This window comes from Acipenser ruthenus, chromosome 2 (genome assembly GCF_902713425.1).
Source record: "Acipenser ruthenus chromosome 2, fAciRut3.2 maternal haplotype, whole genome shotgun sequence".
Lineage (NCBI taxonomy): Eukaryota > Metazoa > Chordata > Actinopteri > Acipenseriformes > Acipenseridae > Acipenser > Acipenser ruthenus.
This window is the reverse complement of record NC_081190.1, coordinates 94,943,658-94,967,976: the sequence shown is the minus strand read 5'-3', so window position 1 is coordinate 94,967,976 and position 24,319 is coordinate 94,943,658.

Sequence of the window (24,319 nt, the reverse complement as noted above, 5' to 3'; positions counted from 1 at the left end):
TTTCTTGCACCCTTGCATGTATAGATGTTATCCTTCTGGCACTCTCTGCTGCAGCAAACACAACTCAACTCTTTTTATTTGAACAACGTCACACGACTCTCGCAATAGATAATGCTAGATCTCAGTAAGAAGATGCAAAAAAAATATTTAAATGAGTATATTGCGTCTCTCTTCAGTAAACATGTTTTCTCTTAGTACATACAACAAAATGTTTACTTTGCTAAGTGTCGCACCGAAAATGCAAATTGTGGTATGTTTGCCGTGCGACTGACCCATCTTAGTACACCTACCCCTATGTGTTGCAATGGAGCTCCCTGCTCCCTTTTTTATCTGTAATGTATTAAGCCATCAACTTGACTTTTTGGTTTGATTGTACAATCCATGCTGTGCAAAGATAATGTGAGGTGTGAATACCGTCTTTAAATTACTGTTTTTGATTTGTACTTTACTGCATGGCTTGCCTTTGGAAGCACAGCAGGAAGATGAAAGCTACTTTTGTTTGTTTTACTCAAGCATGCAATGGTAGCGTTCCATAGCTAGAAATATTCTGTCCCATGAGATGAACTTTGAGAACAGCAGTACTTCACTGTGTTACACAACACAAGTAATTAATCGAATGTGCAAATGTAAATATGTCTCATTATAGCAAGACTTTTGGGAAATATGGTACGTAAAGAAAATGGTCAATTAACTTAAAAAAAAAAAAAAAAATCAAAGCACCCAAAAACACCATCTAAAAAGACCCTGGTAATTGCTAAAATAAACACAGAAAAAATAAATAAACACTGCCAAAATTATAATTGACCTGCTAAACACACAAGAAACCTCAATACTTGAGACTTTACAGTTTACAGTGAATAGTGAAAGTCTAAACCTTTAATAAAGTTAACTTTACAATGAAACAGAAAAAATAACAAATATCAAAAAACATAACACAAACATACCAGGGAAATAAACACGCTCTAAATACTATTCTAGTTAAATTCAAGTGAATAATTTATCACACTTCTAAACTTCAAACTTTTGATAAAAATACACTGCATTGTAATGCATTTTACATGTTTTGTTTTCTATTTAGCATTAAAACAGTGACCAAACTGTCAAACTGTCAAACAATCAATAGTAAGCAGCAACAAATAATATATTTTCTCAACAATAACAGTCAGTGCTCAGTGGCCCCACACACATAATCAGGTTGACACTGGCTGGGGAGAAGCCTGTGTTAAGCCGCCCTCTTCCACTTTGAAATATCTATTTGTAAGTAGTGTGTAATTAGTCTTGGTGTATTAATTAGCGCTCAGGCTTTCCGGTGAGTATTGGCAAATCAAATATGAACTTATTATCAACCAAGTAGCTTTAAATTGAATTGCCTCAGTTTCCCTGTGCATTTGTATGGTGTTTGCAGTCATTCAGAGTTATTCTAATTTCAATTATTAAAATACTGTTTATGTATAAATAAGTCTGAGGTTAGGACCTAGTCTTCAGTTTTAGTTGCCTGTCATAAATATATCTAACCTAGGCTAGATCAGCCTAAGCGTGTTTACAAAATTAAGAGCCAGCTGCATCTAGTATTCTGCCACTTTGAAAATAATATAGAATTCGTAGAACCACTGGGGTCAAGTGATCATAACATGGTTGAAAAATTAAATTATGTGGGATTACAGGCAAAAGGCTGCACAAACTAAAATGCATAATTTCAGAAAGGCTAACTTTGAAGGGATGCGACAGGAACAGAGAGAAATAGACTGGGCAGGGAAGTTGGAGGATATGACAGTTGAAGTCCAGTGGAACAGATTTAAAGCTATAATGCAAGACATGCAGGGCAGGTATATAGCTAAAAGATTTTAACAAGCAGTCAACAAGATAGTTAAACGGAACAATAAAAAATAAACTTAGAAAAAAAATATGGCTGTATGTGATCTACATGAAAGACAGAAGATCAAAAAATTAGAAAGGATATAGGAGTATGCTTGAACAGCTCAAAATGGATGTTAGGAAGGCTAAAAAAGATCTAAAAACAAATATTCCCCGTGATGCTAATCATAATCCTAAAAAAAATCTTCCAATATTTTAATAATAAAATAATTGTGAAAGAGGAGTGTAGCAGGGCTGGAGCCATGCACATAAGGAGGGGGCTTCTGTAATTGTTTATTGTAAATACGAGTGTTGTGATTGTATAAATAAGAACGGGATTAGTTTTAATGAGGAACCTGATGCCCTGTGTCTAGCAGCCTATCTGCTGTGTTTAGTTGCAGGAATGAGCAGTGTGTGTATGTTTACCAGCTACCAGCTCCTAATCAGCAGGTGGGTGTGGTGCAGCAGAGCAAGAATAAAAGGGTCCCTATACTGATCAAGGCTGCTGTAAGCCGTAGGAGTCAGAGTGCTGCTGCTGCCGAAGCATCGGTCCATCTGTGCTGCTGAATGACTGGATTCATGAAGCAAACACCTCTAACGGCGATCGTGTGTATACTCTGAGGTCGGGAGGTGGTCGGGGTTTGTTCCATGAGACGGAAGCTGCAATGCACCAACAATCGTGTGTATTTCTGAGTTTGGAATTGAACTGCCCGAGGAACAGGGAGTTCGTTTTCGGATAGTAGATCCCACCCAGTATACCAGACAGGTGTGGAAGCGGGACCTCCATTTGTTAGTGGAGTAGCGCTTTTTTGGTTATAGGTTTTAGTACAGTGTTTATTTTGCCTTTTGTACGACGGGCCGTATGTCCTATATGAGATACCATTGCTGGTAGCGTCATGTGGGGTTCTTGTACGTGAATATAAATAAACCTGGGCTCCTGTGGGGCGTGTCAATCCCAACCTTCTGTCTCTGTCTCCTGTCAATCAAGCAGCGAACACGCATCCACATCCTCCAGAGAATTAAAGCATACAAATCACGTCTCCTATCATCACCTGTAGCCAGACCCCTGTTACAAGGAGGTTACAGTATTAAGGGATGAATATGATAACAAGCTTTATGAGGACTGCAAAATACCTGATGTATTAAATAAATATTTTTGTAATGTTTTCACCAGAGAGGATACAAATAATATGCCGCCAGGTCTTGAAGATTTTATCATCAGTGAAGTAGAGATGTTAAAAATACTAAATCATCTGGCCTAGATATGATTTATCCAAGGGTGCTTAAGGAAACAAGGGTAGAAATAAGTAGACTACTGGCTACTATCATGAATAGTTCTATAGAAACAGGTGAGGTCCCTAAAGACTGGAAGCTTTCAAATGTTGTGCTATTATTTAAAAAGGGGGATAAGACAGACCCAAGTAATTATAGACTTATTAGTTTAACTTCAGTATCTTGAAAAATGATAGAAGTAATATTTAAGTCAGTGGAGTTTTACGTCATGAACCGAAAGCGAGGGCGCTAACGAAAGTCAAAGTCAACTATAAAACGGTAGTGCCTTCATCAAAAGGGCACTATCGCTATTAGAAAACATTTTTTCTCTTTATTTCCTCTAAAAAAACACTTTAAAGTCTACATTTACCTTGAACTTGTTTATGATTCATTCGGTACCTATCCGCTGAGAAAAGTTTTAGGAAAATAGTCCCAAAAATGTTCTTAAGGGTGACAGAAAAAAATACTTTATTAAACAAATAACTTTTTTACTTGTCAGAGCTGCTTATAGCTTATCAGAACAGTGCCATATATCTGAATGGAGCAATATTACTGAGCTGTCTGTGGTGTTGTTGAAAGATGCTGCTCCAGTCGAGCGGACAGGCTGTGATTGGCTGACTCGGCAGTTGCAGGTACAGGATTGATAGCTTTCATCCGTGGAAAGTACTGACTGTCTGGTTTTGGTGGATAATAAAAAAATTAGAACAATTGTATCTTTGTTTAGTATTTACTGTCCAAGTATAGTTGCTTAAAAATACAGCTAAACTAAAAAAGTCAGTATTTGCGCAGATTGGTTTTAAATTTCATTCACAGGTAATGCGATGACATTCCAGCAAGCATCTACTGTGTATGAATGCCCGCTATAGTTGGAAGCTGATTAGCTGTATCATTTTCTAATAAGAGGTAAGCTTGAAGACTATTTACACAGCAAATATATTATAGGGGATAGCCAGCATGGGTTCAGAAGGGAGGTCATGCTTGACTAACCTACTAGACTTTTTTTTAGGTTGTTACAGCTAACGTAGATGATGGCAATGCTTATGATATAATTTATCTTGATTTTCAAAAAGCCTTGTCATTCAATCAAATCCATTCAAAACCAAAACAGCATTTTGCTCCAGTGCACCACTTGAAATAAAACAAAGAATTAGCATACTAATACAAAATACAGGTGAACCCATTTTATGTCACCTCGCAGAATATCATAACCTGTTTATTATCACGATTTTTGAAAACCCACACGCCATGCACTATAGGTTCTTTGAGAAATTACCTCTCTTAATATCATCTCACCAACCTGCTTATTGTCACGTTTTGAGCACCCTGGCAAATACTGCGTGGTCGGGCTTTACTAAGTAACCAGGATGTAATTAATTTCCAACGCAACTAACAACTAATAGTCATCTCAGCTGATAAACTGACATTTTGTGCAGCTTGTCAAATGCTGTGTGGGCGGTCTTAACGGGATGCAGTTCAGTTACAAAACACCAACGTCACCAAATTTTAACATAGTAAGTCACAAATGCACAAACAAAACAAAAAAATAAATAACACCAAGTATTGATAGCTGTCATCAGTCGACAATTCATGCCTTTTTTAGATAATGACACAAATTGTTTTGTTCGAGTTAATGATACTGTAGCGTTTCGCAGGCAGGCAGAAAGGACAAAGACGACATGTTTGGTTACTGTTCTTCATATCCTTTTTATTTAAGCACACACCACTGGCGGACACTCTCACGAGCACCCAAACCAGAGTCGACCGCTCCGTTACAGCACCCAGTCCCGAGTCCACAGCTGGGTCAGGAAACAATACAGTATTTAAATACAAAAACCAGCTTTCATAACATCAACAACAATTGGCCTTTTTAGAAGTAGCTCCACCCCTTTATTCTAATCGGGTGCCGGAGCTTACACTCATCCCATTGGTCCTCAGCCACACACTAGGACCAATGGGCACAGACAAACAACAGCCAATTACAGGGGAGACACAGACAGCACCACGTGCGCAGGTTATGTTTACACATTCAGTGCGTGTACATGAGCATAAGAATTCTGATATTTTTCGTAAAACTAAGTTTTCGGAAAATGTATCGGAATAGGTCAGTTTTCAGAAAACAGCACCTAGAAATTTCCGATTCAATTCCGAAAATGAACCAAATGTATATCATGTAAACGCACTTTTCGGAAAACTTATTCTGATAGCGTACTGCACATGTGCAAACTTTGACCTTCATTCCTGCACGTGGTTTTAGAAAACAGAGAAAATGATAATATGTAGTCAGTCTGCATGGATCCATTTGCTCTGTTGAATCGTATTTTGTCATATACTTGTACTTACTAGAACCGAAGTCATTGTATTTTATCTTGCTCTTAATTGTACTAATACTTGCACTGTGATTCTTGAAATGTATTTTTGTTTACAACTGTAAGTTGCCCTGGATAAGGGCGTCTGCTAAGAAATTAATAATAATAATAATAATAATAATAATAATAATAATAATAATAATAATAATAATAATAATAAGTTAGGGATAAAGTAATAGTTGTCCGTATGTATTTTTTTAATAGCCCATACTGAAGCAGCACATGTTTTCCAGCGTTAAAATTACGTGATAATTTAAAATAATATCTGCAAAAGAAACTGGTAATATAGAACAGGATGAGCTGTTGGAAAGGCTGATTGCACATTGTGGGGAATCTGAAAAGAGGTATAGGATAATAATCTTTAAATTTAAGACCTGACGCTTCGATAAAGCACTTGTTATTGGATTGGTCTCCGTTCTATTGCAGAGAAAATGTCCGGTCTGTTCAAATCGTACTTAGGCTACTACAGTACTTTGCATGCGAAAATATCCTGCGTTTTCCGAAAACTTCAATCCATGTATACAGTTGAATTCTAATTAGATTTTCTATCATTAATCATGTAAACACAGAAAAGTGACGTTTTAAGAAAATCAGTTTTCTGATTCAGTTTTCCGAAAACATTAGTTTTCGGAAAACACTTTGTCATGGAAACGTACTGATAGACACAGAGACAGGGTTATACAAGCAAACAGCAGGATATACAGAGCAGGAAGGGAACATAATACAATGGGAATTACAGTACACAACCACAGTAGAAACAGTAGGAATACAGTGCAAAAACACAATTACACGGAACGTATTTGTCCTGTAGTAAACTATATGCATTTCTTTAAATGTAAAGAATGACTAAATGTACACATTATTTTGTCAACATCAGCTGCATACAGAAGCTATGACTAGCACTTGCACAGATGGATAATTTGGAGCGAGTTGTTTGGAAATTAAAATTGTGATGGAAGAGAAGCGACGTTGTTTAATTGTTATGCGCGGTTTAGGCATTTTTCTCTTCCATCACAATTTTAATTCCCAAACTACTGGCTCCAAAAGATACATCTGCGCAAGTGCTAGTCTGAGTTTCCGTTTCCCTTCAGACCGTGTCTATGGTAATGGCTGCACCTTGAGAACTACGATTGCAAGTATTTACTTAAAGTAATTTTTGTATAAACCTCTCAATTTAAAAATGTCATTCTATGTTTGCTTTATAATGATTTTTGGTTGTATTTCTTTTGATATTTGCATTTAGTTTTATTTTGTTTTATATGTTATATTTCGTTTTATTTCGTGTTATTTTGTATTTGCAAAAAACACGGGGGTTACTTATAAATTAAAATCAGAAGGAATGCCTGTAATTGGATACAGAACATGTAATTGGATACAGAACTGGTTAAAAAACAGAAAGCAGAGAGTAATTGTGAGAGGTGCAAAATCAGATTGGGGGGGATGTACTTATTGGGGTACCACAAGGGTCTGTACTTGGACCCTTACTGTTTCTCATTTATATAAATCAGTTGGACCAAGATACACATTGCAAGATAGTCACATTTGTAGATGATACCAAGCTTGGGGGAGTAGTGGGCTCTAAATCCACAGCCCAGCTAATTCAACGGGACCTTCTCTGTAACTGGGACAACTTGTGGCAAATTCATGTTAGGAAATGTAATGTATTGCATATTGGGCGTAAAAATCCATGTTATGTATACAATGAATGGGATGGAAATAGGGGATGAGGATTTTGAAAAGTATCTTGGGGCTATAGTTATCATTAAAAGTATCTCGCCAATGTGCTGTAATTAAAAAGGCAAATAGAATGTTAGGCTAAAAAAATGTGGAATAGAAGTCTGGAAAGGTTATGCTAAAATTATACAATGCCCTAGTTAGACCCCACCTAGAATAAAGTGTGCAGTTTTGGTCACGTCACTACAAACAATACATCATTGCACTCAAGAAGATACAGAGAAGGGCAACTAGGCTGATCCTAGGACTTAATGAAGTGGGCTATGAGGAAGGTTAAAATAATTCAATCTTTTCAGCCTAGAAAAAAGGAAAGAGGGGATGGAAAGAGGGGGCTTAATTGAAGTCTTTATAATCATAAATGGTATAGATAAACTTAACCCAAGACACCACTTCAAATTTAACACCGAGAGAACAAGAGGTGGAAGCTGAGTAAAAGTAAGTTTAGAACAGAAGCTAGGAAGCACTTTTTTACACAGCATTATAAATGCATGGAATACTATACCAGATGAAGTAGTAGGATTTAAAACACTGGTAACATTTAAAAAAAAAAAGACTTGATTCTGTGCTTTTAAATTAGTTCCCCCCAGTAGGGGGAAATGATGTGCTAACAAGGGAGTCTTTATTGGCTGAATGGCCTTTTCTTGTTCTCAAACTTTTCTTATGCTCTTAAGTGCAAGTGCACTAGACAGTGCTGGTGCCTAAAGACACTGGTTGATCTAGCATGGATTATGGCAGGCAACTATAAATGGAGATTAGCTCTGGAACTCCTTGTCAAAGCACCTTATTGCTGAATAATTGAGTAATCACAATATTGTAGCAGAGAAGCAGTCTGAGAATGACCAACTAAGACTTTGGCTCAGGGAGGGATTGGGGATATGTACTGTAAATAGCGTGATTGTGTAATGTGTTGTCCGAGAGTCGCCGTCCTTAGTGTTGTTATGTAATAGTGGGTCTGTGCTGTGTGTCTGCAAATCTGTGAGTGCTTGGGGTCAGCTGCGATTGGTCCTCTGTGGCTGGAGAATGAATCGACTGATTTGCATGAGAGTGTGTAAATGTGACCAATGGTGTGCGAGCGTGGCATATAAATGTGAGTGAGTAAGCAGTGTGAGTGTAGGTGTTAGTGTTGGGTGACTGAGAGAAATTGATTGCAAGAAGAGAACTTCTGAAAGAGCGTGCTGAACCCAAATAAATAGCAGTTCTCACTGCTCCTTGAATTGACTACTGACTCTTGTCTCCTCATTCCTCCGCCACTGAGAACCCACAACACGCCACCGCCACAATATGTACTATGAACAACATCATGAAACAGGAACAGTAAAAAGTAATTTGAAACTACTTGTTCTTTAAATGGAAAAGGGATATAAGTAAGGAGTCTGTTAAACAGAAGACAAGTAGGCTGTAGGAACAACAAAGTTACCTAGATGCACAATAAGTACAGAATTTGTAAACCACTGTAAAACCTTGTTGCTTGTCTGATTTCAGTCTGATTCTGACTGTACTGGACACATTACCACAATGGACGGCATTGGCTGCTTTCAAAATATAAATGTCTTCATCCTGGAAAAGAAATAAAATACAGAAGCCACTATATTCCTTGTTCAGTGCTTGGACCAATATCTCACCTACCATGGTCTGCCTGAGGCGTATTATTCATCACTTTCACTTTTGAGTGAGTTACAGCTCACAAGATGAATGTAGAGATTACAACTGGGGATCACAACTGCAGGGAACTTATTAAAAGAAATGTTCAAGGCTTTGTGAATTTGGCATCCGTTTTGATCCTGACCCTGTGGTTTATGTACTAGACATTTTATGCTTTGAAGCAAGCAAGAGACAACAATTTAAGAAGCCAGCAAAATAGTTTCACGAAAAAAATAATTAAAAAAGGCATAGCTGTAGACAGGGCACTCACATAAAGCTAAATAAGGAAAATTTTGGAAAGAAACAAAGATGGGGTAAATTGTATGGTAACAAAACACAATTGTTTAGTTTTGCATAGGCCTGTACTTTTTGTGAAACTTTAAAAACAATAAATAAAATAAAAGTAATAAAAAAATAAACATACAGGTAGTGGATGCAAACAAAAAAATTGTAGAGTTATAATAAAATGACCTGTATTTGTGCATGATATCACTTACAGACACTGTGTACAAATGGGTTCATTTAGAACAATAAAATAAAATCTACAATCCCTTCTTCCCAACCATTTTTCATTTATGTATGGATTAATTTATTTTTAAACAAAAAAAATAATGTTAGGTTATTATTAAGGGTGGGCAATGATATGAAAATGGTATATCGATATTGTGCACGTATTTCAATATCAATATCGATAATATCGAAGTCTTCCAAAACACAGAAATATAATAACACAATTGCAATATCAAACATATATAGACGTTAACTGACATTTACATATGAAAAGCAATAACTTACTTTAACTTAGTGGGGTTTTGATTCACAATATCCATGGAGAAAAACAAGGTTTTGTTATATAGTTTTACTATTCCATCATCAGCCACCTCAAAACCAAAATATTTCTATACTTCACTGCGCACAGACTTTGCCAATCTGAAAGTAATTGAATTGTCAGCTGCTCTGCATGTACATCATGCTGACTCATAAAACTGAATGTCATGCCAAATTTTGCATTATTTCGAGATATGTTTTGATATTTTAAAAGTACATCTCTTTTATAATACCGAAAGTTCACATTTTAAAAATATAATAATAATAGAGTGCATTAATGCAGCATTCAAATAACATAGCTACCACTGTGACTATGAAGTTTAACATTACATTTAAATCGATATATATTTATTTGTATCTATCTTTTTAAAAACTTGTAATTAGTTTCAGCATTGCTCTATTATTATTATTATTTATTTCTTAGCAGACGCCCTTATCCAGGGCGACTTACAATTGTTACAAGATATCACATTATTTTTACATACAATTACCCATTTATACAGTTGGGTTTTTACTGGAGCAATCTAGGTAAAGTACCTTGCTCAAGGGTACAGCAGCAGTGTTCCCCACCTGGGATTAAACCCACAACCCTCCGGTCAAGAGTCCAGAGCCCTACTATAATAACAAAGTACAGTACGTCTCATATTTTTTGCCAAAGCCAAAACGAGAAATAAATAACTCCAGCCGGAGCTATTCTTCTTGAAGGATGTACCAGGTCGTCTCCTGTTCGTTCTAGGAGCCTGTCTACGTTCTCAGTGATGTGCGTGACAAAGACTCCTGGAAGGCACACTGTTGTTGTAAGGGGGTCCAGACTGCGCACTGAACTTGCTGTGTTTCTCAATATGGAGTCCTCAACAATCATGAACTCTCTTTTTTTGCTGCCTGGCAGGACTGTTTATGTGTTTCTGGATGTTGTACCTTTCATTCTCTTGATGTTGGCTATGACCTTCTAAATTTTGAAGTCGTCAAATTTGTTTGATGTTTTGATTTCCGGTGGTTGTGTTTGACTACGTTTCTTTTTTTCCCTGTCTCTACCTACCTGAATCCAGCTGTTTCGACCCTATTCCACAAGCTGGTTAATAACTTCCTTGCCCATATTAGGAGTTTCTTTGTTTCAAACTCTGTTCAGCTGCACCAAAGGACCTCAATAGGCCATTTCAAATTGTATCTCCTTCAGTCTTTAGACTTAATAAGAGCTCCCATCTACAGTATACTTGTTCCCATAAAACTCTAGCTGTGCTATTCTTAATTGGAAATGCTTATATCCATATCTAGCCAAAAGAATGTCTGCTTAATTTTGTCTTAGGTTTTTTTCAGAGCCCCACCCCCCCTTGTTATCTGTATGGCTATTAGAAGTATTCATTTTTCTATAACAGGAAAAAAGTCAGATAGCTTTTCGAATAGAGATTTGTTTCACCTTTTTACAGGTTTATGAAATTCACAAAACCTCTACTGTGAGTGAGTGCTGCTTCCCTTTTATTGATCACAAATAGGATGTATTTGCTTCTCTGTTGGCAAAACAATATCTCTAATTGCTTATGTGGCCTTCACAGGAAAGTAATGCTTCATATATTTTTTCTTATTAATAATTGTCAATTGACCATGCAGCTCGGGTGCTCAGTGAAGACGCACTGGCAGCCAATTGATTTTGTGCCAGCACTTAGACTTTGTAAACGATTGTAAGTTAAGCCTGTTCTGTTCAAATGTTTATTTATTCACGCCATTTTGACTATAGTATGTCTGTGTATAAACGCATAGCTTCGGCTGCGTACATGCACTTTGTTAGGTAGGCAATATAAACCCATTTACTAAAAAGAAAAATGGATAGTTATTTACATTGTTTCAGTTGTTGTACAGTTTTGTATGTACATGATATAATGCACCTGTATATACACAAATTTGGCTTTGTAAACGATTGTAAATTAAACCCATTCTGTTAAAATGTATATAAACAAATTTCTGTTCAAATGTCCTTTTATTTACAATGTTTCAGTTGTGTTGATGCCTTATATGACGTTCCTGAATAAAACTATGACTTATATTCAATTGTTTGTCCTTTCATTATAATATTTATGTTGTTTTTAATACGCCAGTCAAATTGACCGGTCATGGTTGTTCTAGGTATGCTTATAAACACGGTCGTTCTAGTGTTAAATATATCTTAGCAAGATCTCTTGCATTGCATTGTGAAAGGCAGTTTAATCCCAGCAGATTCTATAGTGGGGCCCCCACTTACACCCCCAAATAAAAAAAATGTGTTTCTATTAAAAAGCTTTTTATAGTCATACAGTTCCCCCTTGTTAAAACGGACATGTTTGTTCGAATCCAGGCTATGTCACTGCCGACCGTGACCGGGGGTCCTATGGGGCAGTGCACAATTGTCAGAGCGCCGGGTAGGGAGGGATTAGGTAGGCAGGGTAATCCACGGTTCACCGTGCACCAGCGACCCCTGTGGATGATAGGGTGCCTGCGGGCCTGCAGTGGAGCCATTCAGATCTGTGTTGTCCTCCGGCACTATAGGTCTGGTGGCTTCGCTGTGGATCCACGTTGTGAAAAATGATGTTGGCAGGAACATGTTTTGGAGGACACGTGTTTCAGCCTCCGTTTCTCGAGTCGCTGGGGGGTTGCAGCGCTGAACCGGGATAAAAATAATAATTGGGCATTCCACATTGGGGAGAAAACCGGGGTAAAAACCATTGGCGATGACTAACATTTAAAAAAAAAAAAGTATAAATCATTGAACTGAAATAACACTAATGTGTTTTGGGTAGCTACACATTACATTATGTAAAAATATATAAATCTGTACAGTAGGCCTATACAGTATACAGTACAGCAGTAAAATCAAGTGAATACCTAGGGCACTTTCTTTTTACTTTAGACTGTTTGCTACTGGTAACACAAAATAAATAATAGTGCTGCATTGTACACATTGGTGTACAATGTGAATAAAAGTATTTTAAATTGAAACTAAATGATTTTAGCATTTTTTTAAATTATTATTATTATTAACTTGGCCTACTTAGTAGCCTCGACAATTAATACAAAATAGATGCTGGGTTTGAGGCGGATTATAATCCCATTCCTCCTCTGATTTTAAAAGTGCAGGCACTCTATATCCTAAAGCTGCTACCACTGCTTGGTGTGTGTGCAGCTCTGCGATTTTTGCCTTGCACTGTGTATGATACACTTTTTCTTTGTTATCAGCAGCCTGTGAGCTTAAAGCTTGAATGGCTCCCTATGCATCACTGAATTGTTCCTTCAGCTGAGCTGTGTGCCTTTTAAGTTCATCATTCTCTTGTTCAGTCAATTTGTTATCAAAACCACACAACACTGCAGTTCTTCTGCTCCCAACACTGGCAAATCTTTGCCCTGACCTTCAGCTTTCTTTTTCAGTTCATCACATCTATCAGTCCAAACTTTAATTTATGCGCCTTGCTTGCGTTACTTTTATCCTGGTTTTTCTCAACGTACGGGTTGAGACTGCTTATAACAGCCTGCACTCAATCATCTATGCCCTTTGCTCGGGCCACCTTTTTTTTAAATGCCAATTGATGCTGCCTCTGAGAGATTATTTTTTAGTCCATCAGTAACATCTTTACCATAATCTTGTAACTGGTTATTTTGTTGTTTAAGTTGAAGCGCATTCTCTTCACATGAAGTTAACTTATTTATCTGCACTTTGTGACTTCAAGCCCAGCAGTGCGGTAGCTACTTTTCCTTTTTTCTCAAATTGGAGCTGAACCCAATCGCTCTGATTGTTTCTTGGCTCCACGCCCAAAAGAAGACGTAATATAGAAGAAGAAAAACTACAGTAAGATATATTCTCTATCCCCGTACTTAGGACCTCGACACAACTAATGCCAACAATCTTATTCCTTTCCTTTCTCCTCCCTTTTCCAACTGTGCTGAGTTACCAGTGTAGGGATGAAAAATTAATTCAATCTCCAAGAGTCGAAGATAAAGAAGGTAGTTTTATTCAAGCTGATATCTGGAGAGACAACACGTCACAGGGAGTCTGCCATGAAGTTACAAGGTACAGCTTTTTATAGTAATGCACAAACAAGACAAAATAGTGTGTATGTGCAGCAGGATTCACACCCTCCCTCGACAGGAGTTCCGCTGCCCAGTTCACCACTCCGGGAAGATGCGTCGCCCATAGGGACAGCAGGTTCCATTGTGCCCAAATCAGGAGCCGAAATGCGATGCGATGCAACCCCGGGGACCGGAGACCGCCTTGGTGGTTGACATACGCCACCACTGAGGTGTTGTCTGTTCGGACCAGCACATGCTTCCCGTGCAACACTGGAAGGGAGTGCTGGAGAGCCAGGAAAACAGCCTGCAGCTCCAGCATATTTATGTGCAGGGCTGTGACACAGACTCCTCTGTCTTCCCAGACCGCCCCCCAGTAGGCGTCTGTCGTCACCATTTGTTAACAAATGTCATTAACACTTGCGAGTTAACGCCATCGCATCCTCCACCATCATAAGGCAATGGAGCACATGTGAGACACTGAGCCGACGGTGTCTGTAGCGCTTGGGGTGTAAGCAGTACGCATTGAGCGATGCTTGGCGTGGGCGCAATGCGTAATAGACCCAGCTCAATGGCGGATATGGCTGCGGCCATCAGACCCAACCATTTTTGGAACTGCACCAAGGGAACCTTCGATCCCTGTTAAAACAGGGAAAGGCAACCCTGAATAGCAGCTACTCTGTTGTCTGACAGGTATGTGTGCATCATACTGGAGTCCATCTGGAGCCCCAAGTACGTTGTGCACTGCACCGGTATAAGACGACTCTTTGCATTGTTGATGGTGAGGCCCAGCCTCGCCAGATGCTGCGTCACAATCGGCGTGTGGGCCACTGCTCCCTCTCACGACTGAGCACAAATCAGCCATCCAATGAAGCAAGTCAGATGGCTTGCTTCAAAATACTCTGCGCTGATGCCGGTAGGTCCCAAGAGACGCGTACCTTCTCCATAAAATCAGTGAACGGTGGGAATGGCTGTGCTGTGGGAGCTACTGCCTGTGTCTGAAACACGAACCGGCGGGGTTCTGCCGTTGTCGTCCTGGGGATCTGCAAAAAAATTGCAGCTCCCCATTAATGCTGGCATGGAGCTGGGCAATGGCAGTAAACTAGTCTCCGAGGCAATCTCGGAGCTAATTTCCTCCTCTGTCGACGGTGCCGGCTCCTTCTCTTCCTCCACCTCCGTGGGGAAGGAGTCTTCATCCCAGGAGGCTGCTAAAAGAAAGCATGTCCTTCTCCGCCATCAAGGGCTGTGGCTCCGGCTCGACTTGGGCTTCCATGGGAGATACCCAGGGGCTGAATCTGGTGCAGGCGGTAGCGGGGCCTCTACCGGTGCCGCAGGAGCTTGCTGCCTGGACAGCAGCTCAAGGTCCTGAGCCATCTGCTCCTTAAGATAAATGATGTCCCTCACCTGCTTTGAGCACTTCACCCTTCTCCCCTGGGGGGAGGGGGAGCGACTGCAAGATCTCATCACAGGAGCCTGAGGAGCAGGGGATCTCCTGCGAGGGGCTCTGTGAGAGCTGGAGGAGTGGGGATGGGGCTCCGAGGGCTGCTGATGGCTCTGCCGAGGGAGACTGAACGTCTAGCTCCATGGCCCTTCTGAGATTATTGCGGCATTTTGGACCCCTGGGCACCGCAAGCAGAGCTTGTGTTTGTCACTGGGCGGTATATTCGCCTTGCAGGACGTGTAGGTGTGAAATGGAATGCTTGTCATGGTTGTTGAGTGCGCTGAGCACTGTTTGCGCCAATTGGCCTGCGTGCACCAGAGTGCTATGCTCACGAGTGCACCAAGCAGTGTACACCCTGAGCACACCAAGCACCGAGTGCACTGAGCACCGAGCGCACCGAGTGCAGCTAGCTGGGGTGCTATCGTACCAAGGGCACTGAGCACTGAGCGTACCGGGTGCACCAAGCACTGTGTGCACTGAATGCACCGAGGTGCTATGCACTGAATACCGTGCACACCGAGTGCACTAAGCACTGAGCGCACCAGGTGCACAGGATGCACGGAGGCGCTATGCACTGAGTACACTAAGCACCGAGCGCACCGGATGCACCAAGGCGCTATGCGCCGAGTACCATGCACGTCGAGTGCACTAAGCACTGAGCGCACCGAATGCACCAAGGCACTATGCGCCGAGTACCATGCACGTCGAGTGCACTAAGCACTGAGCGCACCGAATGCACCAAGGTGCTATGCGTGTCAAGTGCACTAAGCACCGTGTGCACCGTGTGCACCTATACGCACCGAGGACACCGAGCACCATGCACAACAGGTGCAGTAAGCACTGAGCGCACTGTCGGACACCGAGTGCACTGGGCAACACGTGCACTGAGCACTGTGTGCACCGAGGTACCGAAGCATCGGTGCCTACCCTAACCCCGTGTAGTCACACGCCTGGTCAGCGCGCAGTGTATACCAGGGGACACACAGGCCGAAGCCGCAGTAGGCGAATCTGTGGACGGAATACAATGCAGTATATACAATTACAACAATATTACAGGGGAGCACACTGCTGTTGTTGTTGTTGTTTTCTTTTTTCTTTTCTTTTTTTGAAGGCTCGGCGCACCGAGGTGGGCGGACCGGGGCAGCTGAAGGGGTCTACTCTCCAATGGGTCTGGAAAAATACAGACCATGGAGGACAAAGCCTGCTGTTGATTTATTAATTAATTAATTAATTTATTTATTTATTTATTTACCTAGCTACTGCACAACGCAGGCAAGCAGGATACCGCGTGTGCACTGCAGATGTGCCAGCAAGGGTATTTAGTCAACAACAATAACAATATATTTTTATATATTTATTAAAACTGCCACTCGGCAGCCAGCTGAGTCGCTCGGCAGCAGGGGTAAGGCAGAGCCTAGCCCCGGTGGAGGACGTGCTCCCACACGAGTGAAAGGCTGTAAAAAACAACAACACTCCTTTAAATTAATACTACAAAGGCAGTCAACTCACGTTCCACAGGTAGGAAAGCAGCAGCCTGCAACACAATCACACGCAGGTTGCTGAGGAAGAAAGAAAGAAAAAGTCTAAATCACTGATTCCGTGAAAGCGGCAAGCCAGCTTTCAGCCTGAAGCGCAAGGGAACTGCAGTAGAATCAAAGCTCTTTTTCACAATACGCTCAGATACCAACACAGAGGGTCTTACCTTACCATCTAGAGAGTCAAAAAGAGAAATGGCTTCCTCAGTATGATGGTTTTAACCCCTCAGTAGGCATATCCCATACCTAATATTGTTGGTGGTCATCTTCGAATTGAAAGGGAACCACACATTTTCAGAAACTTTTTCGGAAACTTTTTTAGAAGCTAACAACACCTGGTGTAATTAAGAGTTACGGAAAATGTGATAGCCCATTTTAAAAACATGTTTTTTGTTTCTTTCCAAAAAATGTCATGTTTATATGGTCTGCATTCTTTTTTTGTGTCTGTTAATCAAGCAATACTACCCTAAATACTCTAAAATCCATAGTGTACCCTTTGGTATCTTTTCATAGAAAACAATCTGTAGCTACTGTAGGTTTAATATAATTGCACCCCTAATTACCATACCTGTTTTCTGTTCACTGAATCAACAACCCTGTATATGTTTGCAGTACTGAATAAATCATTCATATTTAGTGTAGAGGAACTACTTATGGAAGTCCCAGTCACCATGTAGGAAAAAAAAAAAATAGCTGGAGGTATCGGAACATCCCATGAGGATTCTGTAACAGTTCTGTAGTTCAGTGCAATCAGGACTGGTAGTTGGTACACTTGTGACAGAAATAGTGGGTCTAAAAGATGGAATGAAATTGCACCTGAAGCAAGATCCCACTTACAATATGTTTCAAAGGTGAACAGCATCTGTTAAGAGATTCTGTAGTACACAATGTGATAGAGACCAACAGATACTCAGTCTGCCTGTCTGTGACTACCAGAACTGAAGTCTACATTACATTTTGCCTACTGGCCAACTTAACCAGATTCTAAAAGCTGAAGGGTTGTATCCTGATGGCTACTCTGTCTTACAGTAGATTATGTGTAACTGAAGTTGCTGATTATTAGGCACAGAAAAGAATCCCATTCATCTTTCTACACAAAGCCAACAGTGCTGTCAGAGACCTTCTCCAGATTAAACAGGAGTGTTAAATTCCACAGCCCTGTATAATGCATCTCTTATCTAAAAGGGCTAATAGCATTGGCATATTAATTAGTTTCCTGTCTGTGGAATGAACTATTTTTGACACTCTTTATGATATCTAACTTAACTATGACCTGTCGTTTAGAAGAAGCAATGTATGCAATGCACTTTTATTGGGAGCCAAAGGTTTAACAGATATTACTATATTCATTCACCCACTCAGTATTAACCCTTTGCGGTCCATTTATTAAGTGCGTGTCAGGCACGCCAGGTCTAATTAATTTTCACACGCGCAGTTAATTTTAGACGCGCTGTTTAAAAGTATTTTTTTCACAGTCAAACGGGTTTAAATGGCCCTGCATATCAACAAAGCACTCACTAAGCATCTCCAGCCCCGCCCTTTTGTTTGGTATAGCGTTCACCTATGTAAGAAATAAATAATAATAATAATAATAATAATAGTCGTACATACCGATCGATCATCTCCGGATCACTCGTTTTATCACCAAACTCCTCAATAATGCGATCCAAGTCATTATTTTATTACTATAACATCTCAAAAAAGCTCTGCAAATGTCCGTGTTTTCTGTGCGCTGATTCAGTCAGCCAACTTGTTTACTTCAGACCGCCCCCGTTATCTGATACCTGATACCATGTATGACTAATCATGAGATATGCCCTTTTTTTTCGACTTGTCTCGGCTCCTGTCGCTCCCACTCGGCAATTGAATGGTTTTCTCGGCTTTTTCCGGAGAAAAAACGACTAAACACCCGTTTATTGCGTTGCTATAATGATGTCGGACCCAGTCCGACAAAGGACCTGTGAGGAATAATTGCAATGTCGGACCCACTCCGACAATGGACCGCAAAGGGTTTTAAACAGAGGTAATGTATTCTCCAGGGAGCTCTTGTCAAGGGAGTTAAGTTCTCTGTGAGAAGCATGAATGTGTACACTGCAGTACAATCATGTTGTTGCATACGTTGCAAAGCATGGTTGGGAGACAGTCAAACAAACATTTAATGAAGGAAATAGACTAGTGCCCTCAATCCTGTTCGTAGGGGATCCTGATATCATCAGGCTGTCAGTATTGGAAAGCTCTATAAAAAAAAAAAAAAAAAAAAAAACACAGGCAACATTAACAATATAAAGACCTGCCATTGTATAAAATGATTATAGCTAACAAAATAATTCCATATTTTATTTCAACGGAAAGCACATCCATTCACTATTTAGATCTTAAATGTGAAGTTTTGAAAGAAATACATTTTCATAAAAAAAATATGAGTTTTCATTTTAAAACATGATACTTGGTTCTACAGTACACTAGGTTAAATATAGCCAAACAATATATGAAAAAAGCTGGTCATCTCCACACTCATTATGATTTGTGTGGGTGGAGAAAGTAACTCTACCAGCTCGAGGTGGAAACTTGATACTTTTGTTATTACGGAGAGAAGCATACTGGATATTTGCCCTCCAAACATTAGAACCAATTGGTCGTAATGGAGGAGTACGTTTGTGTCCTTTAATATGAAATCTTTGATTTAAGTCAGATATGTCAGTTACATTATGCTGAAGTATCTTTATTGGCTTAGTTTACATGCACTAGAAAATCGACTCTAGAGTCATGACTGTGTGACGTTGTCATGCGACTACACCGTGAAACAGCAAAAAGACATCTGTTTGGGTCAATCGCTTTCTTAAAAATAGCTATAAAAACCCAGCTATTTGTTGGTACAAATAGCTGGTACCTACTAAAGGGTAGATTTAGATTTAGGTACCTACTAGCCTCCTTACCCCTAAATCTACCCTTTACCCCTAAACCTAATGTCTACAACTAACGTAATCTCTACCCCTAAACCTAATCTCTACCCCTAAAACTAACTGTGTTACTATTAAACTAATTTACTATTATTTCAACACCGCTTCTTTAGTACCCTCTAACGGCTACAACATCCAACGTCCATTAAAGCAGTTGATCGGGACCTACTCTACCTGTTGGGAGGCTATTAGGTACCTACTGGCCCATTCCTATGGGATGATTTTCGTTGATAACGTCTCATTCAATCGACTGATTCTAATCAGATTGGGTGATAGTATAATCATAAAAACACTGCGTCAGAATCTGACCGCACGGTACTTGTGCTACAGTTTTGGTTAGAAGTGAGCTTGTCAAGTGGATATCCTGCCTCACAAACTCTGCCTGTCAGTAAGCTGCTGTACATACAGCTGAATGATCTTTACACTGCCATGGAGAAAAGGAAATTTGACACTTTTTTGTTGCATTATTTTCCTGCACTCACTTTAAGTAAGAAAAAATCGTGAGGTCTTAATGCATGGTTTCATCATAACAGTTTTTGAGTTATTTTAAATAATGACATATAGTAACAACAAAATACATGTATTATTCTAGATTTGATTTGCGTGTGAAAGTTTATTTAAACCTATGAATGTGTGTCGTTAATTTTGTTTTAAAATTATGAATGCAACAATCAAGCAATAATCCATTTTAGATTTCAAACGGTTTACTTCTAGTGTCTCTTTAGCTGTATTTATATAATTATTCTGTAGTCGCATGTTTTGTTAATTGATATTGAAAGCGTCTAGACTTTAAGTGTTTATATTTTTCCGTTTTTAAAAGATACACGTTCATCCTCTGTTACACCACCGTGAAATCTACCATTTAAATAGCTGATGCCATGAATTCTGAGAATTTGAGCCCGTGGAATGTAGAAAAATAGAACATGAATTTGGTAGGGCCCTAGACGACTGATCTGTTGTAAGTAATGGTCACTGTATACATAACTTTATGAAAGATGAGACGTGTTCAGTTTTGTAATAATGCTAGATTATAAAAAAAATGAATTTAACATTTTATTTGGGATATTAACCCTATACACGCGTGCTACATTGTATTGGGCCCAGTTGACTGTTCTAAAATTAAAAGGATAAGAGTTCAAATAATTTGTAACCAATGTTATGGATCAGAGCATGGTATATTACTGACCGGTACTTGCAGCATACTAGTAACCTATAGTCTTGTATGACAGACATATTCCGTATATTTTAAATAACTTACAGTATGCACAATATGTTAAGCAAAATTTAGTTGTGATTGTGTTATAAAATTAAGATGATAAAAGTGTTCAAATCATTTGAAACCAATGTTCAAAAGTGTTTAGAGCATGTTTTTACTTTCTTCTGAAACAATTGAGTTACCCTGAGTACCTTGATCCAATTTTGTAACCCTAGGGGTACACATGTGTAACACAAAGTTTGAAAAATAAAGTTAATGATGTGATGTTCATCCCCCTCTTATCATATGCTCTAGAGTCTCAATGACATAGAATTTCTAAAGGGAAGATAACCTTTCATGTTGCACAAATGTTGCAGGCACTTGAAGTTCATACTCCATGCATGGTAACGCTGTGAATGAGGACGGACACAAAGCATGAAAAGAGCCCAAAAATTACAATTGTGTTAACATTTTATGCATTGTCACAGATGGTTCTGGCACGTCTCTTTTGTGCTATAAGTCATAAATCCTTTTGCATGGAAGGCCTCGGTTGCAAAGTTTCTATAATGAGTGATCTATTACATATAAGAAATATCTCTTGGTACAAGTGTGGGGGAGCCATAGCATAGAACCATTGTATGCCACACGTCTGAGAAAATGCTTACAAAAGAGTCTTCTATTAATGATGGATGACCTTAAGCAGGTGGTTCAGAACTTGCCTGAACAGGAGTTTTGCAAGAGAAAAACAGAGAGAGGTCACGTTTAAAGCACTGAATGGCTAAAATGAGACTGTTATATTTTGACTATGTTCCTGATAGACTGAATTTAAGTGAGAATGCTTGGATATATAGTGGCCTGCTTAAGAAGTTTGCTATGAGCCTTCTACCAGCCCCTATCCAATATGTTTTAGTTAATTGTTAAACCACATCTATACATGTAATGAAACCAACCAAATAAGGAGGATGTCTTTTGATGTTAAAAGGGACATATATATATATAATCCAATGCTATATATCTGCATTTAAAGAGAAACTTACTCATGATCTCTTGGAGTTCAAGTTTTGGTAGAGATGGTTTGCAATTATTATTACCAAACTGACTTGAAACTTAGACCCTGTCACAATGTGCCCTGCCATGTAATCAGTGGTGTAAAGGCCATGCAAAAGATCATTTTTGAACTTCTAAGCATTATGTTTGGCACACCGGGCTAAAAGTTCTTGCTGTATAAACTGTAAGAGAAGAAAAATATCCCTTTTACTTCACATGTTTTGGCATGCAAAATAAAACATGAAAAACACAAAGTAAATGGACAAATACTGTAAGTGTGTATAGGCCTGCAGTTATCCAGAGCTCCCTAAATGCTGAAAAGTTTACCAAGATGTTAAGCAGCTGGTTAACATCTCGAACTCTGCAGCTCATCCAGAACTCTGCTGCCCGCCTGGTGTTCTCTCTGCCTCGCTTCGCCCACACTACTCCGCTCGCTCCACTGGCTCCTGATCACCGCTCGCATCCAGTTCAAGACTCTTGTACTAGCCTACAGATGCCTTGACCAGACTGCACCCAGCTACCTCCAGACCCTCATCTCTCCCTACACCCCCACTCGACCTCTCCACTCCGCCTGCACTAGAAGACTAGCTCTACCTCCGCTACGCTCCCCTGCCTCCAGAGCCCGCTCCTTCTCCACCCTTGCTCCGCAGTGGTGGAATGACCTTCCTACAGATGTCAGGACTGCCCAGTCCCTGACCACATTCCGGCGCCTCCTTAAGACTCACCTCTTCAAACAGCACCTGTAGAACTCCTCTGTTTGTATCCTGGGACACTATCACCCTTCATGTAAATGTGCTTTATTTTGCTCTTATCTGCCCCCTATTTTACTGCATTTAATCCTGTACTTCAGAATACTGTAATCTACCTATTATCACTATTATCTGCTGTGTTATTGAATTGTGGTTTGTCACACTTCTACTTTGCTTGAACAAAAGTTATTGTATTTCTTGCTCTTATTGTATTACTTGTATTGTAACACTTGAAATGTATTTGCTTACGATTGTAAGTCGCCCTGGATAAGGGCATCTGCTAAGAAATAAATAATAATAATAATAATAATAATAATAATAATAATAATAATAATTAAAAAGTACTTACAGCAATATCAACAATTCTGGACAGTGTTGTTGTAGTACAGTACTTGCTGTTTTGCATTCTTCTGTATTCTGCAAAAAAACAGTTGAAGAAGCTGGCACACTTTTCTTCCCAGTCCAAAACATTTCTTGCAGCTTCTCAGAAGATGTTGTCATCATAACGTCTTGTGGCAGCCTGTCTTTTGTCATAGCCTGCATCTCATGTCCCAGCTGAGTAGAACGGCAGAGGAGCCTTTCCAATGTGTCGACAGCACTAAAAAGATTACAATAGTGAAATTAAGATAAATAGTATAGAATTACAAAGCTACTGTTGCCTTTTTTTTATTCTTAAAATGAAATACCCACCATAAACTTGGCTTACACAAAAATGGAAAAAGGGATTTATATAAAACATGACATACCTTCTAAAACTCTCAAAGCTTCCCGCAAATTCTTGTTTTCCTCCAGTAACTTTGTATTTTCAGTTTTGAATTGTTTAATTTCTTCATTCTCCCTTGATGGGGGCTCTTTCATATGTTCCTACAAACATTATAATAAAAGGTTAGAAATTCTAACTTTATATAAAACACTTATTTTGCATGTATAACACAACATGGAAAAAAAACGACATCCCGGGCATATACTGTATATACAGTATCTTATACCTCCATGGCTAGTGAGCCTAATCACACTTATTAATCACTAAATACACTAAATAAGTTCTAATAAGTTTGCAATTTTATTAATATAAAAGTTCAATAGGAACTATAGGTCACAGTTTACAATAACGATTGCAAATTCTGGAATGAATAAAGGCCCTTGGCTTCAACTCAGTCCTAATCACCACCCTAGGCGTGGTATATATGCCTGCACCCCACAGCTTGTCATGATTTATACCTTACATATATTATAGTAACAAACATATTACAAACCTTTTGCAACTTCAGTTTTTTTAGAATTTCTGCTGAGCTTCTGTTTGATTTGTTTTTGCTGTTTTGGTTTTGTTTTAAATGCTTGTGGTTCCTAGGCCAAACATAATAATATATTTTAGTAACTGTTATAAATAAGTTTGAATAATAGATATATTAATTGACTTAATGTGATTTATGGTAATACTCTATGCTGAAAATAATAGTGTAAGATTAATATTGGCCTTCCCTGTCTTTTAACATGTTTTATCTAGTTGCAAGCAACTTCCTAAATTATTACAGATTATGTACATTCATTACACATTGAAAACACTAGAATATTTCATTTTGCCCCCCAGTGTATATATTAGAAATATACAATTGCAAGTATCCAAAGGTAATTAACAATAAGTATATGTACATTGGTTTACAT